Genomic DNA, 2,697 nt, shown 5'->3' with positions numbered 1-2,697 from the left:
GTAAATGTTCATTAAAATTAATTTTAAAATATTTTTAAAAAGTTATCAATTCACTATTTTGATGAATGAACTAACTCAAACTCATATGAACAAATATTACATAAAACTATTCTTGTAAAAACATAAGGATAATGATTAAAACATGTATGGAGACCCAAAGGGGAAGGGTTGGAACAAGGTGGTGAGAATAGGTAGAGGTGAAACACAGGACTGCACAATTTGGTTGGTGAGGGGAAGAGGAGAAGGAGGAACAAGCAGGGGCCTGAAAAGACAGGATAATGATGAGCATGGTCTAATGGTGATTAACTTTAAAAAACATAATGAATGGAAATGATTGTATGAAACACAATGCGAATGAAGAATAGTGTGAAACATTATACAAACCTTGTAAGTAAACAAATATACAATTTTTTAAAAGGTTAAAAAAAAGGTTATCAATGCGTTATCAAAATTTTCTATCTCACTAATGATTTGGAAGTTTTCCAATTCAAATCCTATAAAAAGTTTCTCTTATATTTTCCCCTGATACATGAATAATTTTTAAATCTTTTCTAGTCATGTATTTTTAATTCTCTAATATTTTTTTAATTTCTAAAATATGAATAGACTATCTTATAAAATAACTCAAAGCCAAATTTGTTTAGTTGCTTTGTATGTTATTTTTTTCTAGTGGATATTTTCCTATGGATATGATAACTATAATAAAACGTAGGTGAATTGTCTATAATTTCATATAATGAACATTATTTCTCTTGTGTATAAAAATATGAATACAATCTGAAATGATCCTTTATAGCAACATAACTTCCAGCAGTGGTACATTTCCTGAGCTTTATTCCCTTTTGCTCCTGTTCTGCGGAGAAACATGAGGAAAATATTACTGCTATTCACTGAGATTTCAACAAGATTTTGCCAACAGCTATTTAGAAAAGAAATTTTAGATCATGGGAGATAAGGTAGAAAATAAATTTTAAATTATGATCCTGAAATGGCATGTTGAATATTACAAACTAAATGGTTTTCTAGTGCAGGTGTTAAATGAACTCATTTTAAACCACAAAATAATATTAGCCACAATGTCATAAAATTTCTAAACAGAATAGAATTGCATTTAGACATAATATTTTAAACAAAGAATTGTGTTATGGATAATATGATCCACAGTAAACATTAAATGAAACTTTTCATAATTAAATATGGAAGGCATTTAAAACTCATAAGGTGACATTTAAGATAATCTTTTTATAATTTATGTTGTAAACATTTGCAAAAATGTTAACACAAATGTAAGTTTCCTAGAACCTTTATATCAGCACCAAATAAATCAACTTTGACACTTCTTATTTTCATTAAACATTTAGTTTTGGAAAGTATTAAATATACCTAACTACAAAATAGTTGAACCATTTGCCCAGTTGATATTGTTGTTTATTTGTTAGGCTATAACTCTTAAAAACAATATGAACACAGATTGAAAGTTTGCCAAACCCTTTGCCATCCTCATAGTCTCCTATATGTCTGTTTCAGTCAATAGTTAACACAGTTTCTTGAGCTTCTTTCTCTTTTATGCTGACCCTTCTCTTTCTTAGCATGATATCCCTTTCTGAGAATTTCTTTCTTTTGATAATATGCTCAATGTATCTGGGGATGAAGTCTCACAATTTTTGCTTCTAAGGCAAAATCTGGGTGAAGTTCTTTAAAGATGGATGTGATTTTTTGACAGAGAACTTCCCAAATTTTTGCTGGATTCAGAATGGTGGTTATATGTTGTTGAGTCAACTATGATTCATATGAACCTACCCACAAAAGCTCTGAACCTTGCTCTATACTGAGCCATTGTATCTAACATACCTACCCTCATTACACTAGTTATTGCATCAGTCCTTCTCAACGGGGTCTTCCTCTCCTGTGTTGTCCCTCCACCCTTCCAAGCATAATATCCTTTTTCCAGGAATTGATCCCTCCTGGAAACATGCTCAAAGTAAGGAAGACAGAGCTTCAAAATCTTGCCTACATGGAGCAACTTGATTTCACTCATTAACGGTCCATGGGTATGTGTAATACTCTTCTCCAATACCACTACTCAAAGGCATCAATTTTTCTTCTGTCGTTTTTGGTTATTGTCCAGCTTTCTAATGAATAGCAAGTAATTGCAAAAGTCATGACCTAGATCATGTGCACTTTAGTATCCAGATTGACTTTGGTGTTTTTCAGTACTCGGGAGAGGTCCTCAACAGCAGATTTTCCATATGTAATTTGTGTTTTGATTTCTGATTGCTGGTAATCTCATCGATATTAGAAGGATCTTGGCTAAAAGCAGAGCATATTGGAAATCTGTTTACTAGTCTTTAATGGATTATGTAAATTAATTTAGTTGTGTAGATCATAATAAATTATGTATGTCACTGAGAAGAACGAGGATCCTGAAACACTTAATTGAAATGAAACTGCTCATTTTCTTTTAAAAAATTAAGTTTTCAACAGACATTTCAAAAGAATATGTATGTTTACATATATTTATATATAATAAGAGAGTTCAGCACATTCAATGATTTATTCATTGCCAATACCTTCTATAAGAAACATAAACACAGGCTATGCGCATGGGTTTCACCTGATGGCTTGCATGGGAATCAAATAGATTACATTTGTGGAAAGATTTGGTGGAGAAGCTCAATATCAGCAGTGAAAACCAGG

Source organism: Elephantulus edwardii, unplaced genomic scaffold (genome assembly GCF_000299155.1).
Source record: "Elephantulus edwardii isolate Elephantulus edwardi_28Jun2011 unplaced genomic scaffold, EleEdw1.0 scaffold00043, whole genome shotgun sequence".
Lineage (NCBI taxonomy): Eukaryota > Metazoa > Chordata > Mammalia > Macroscelidea > Macroscelididae > Elephantulus > Elephantulus edwardii.
Note: the sequence above shows the minus strand (reverse complement) of the source record.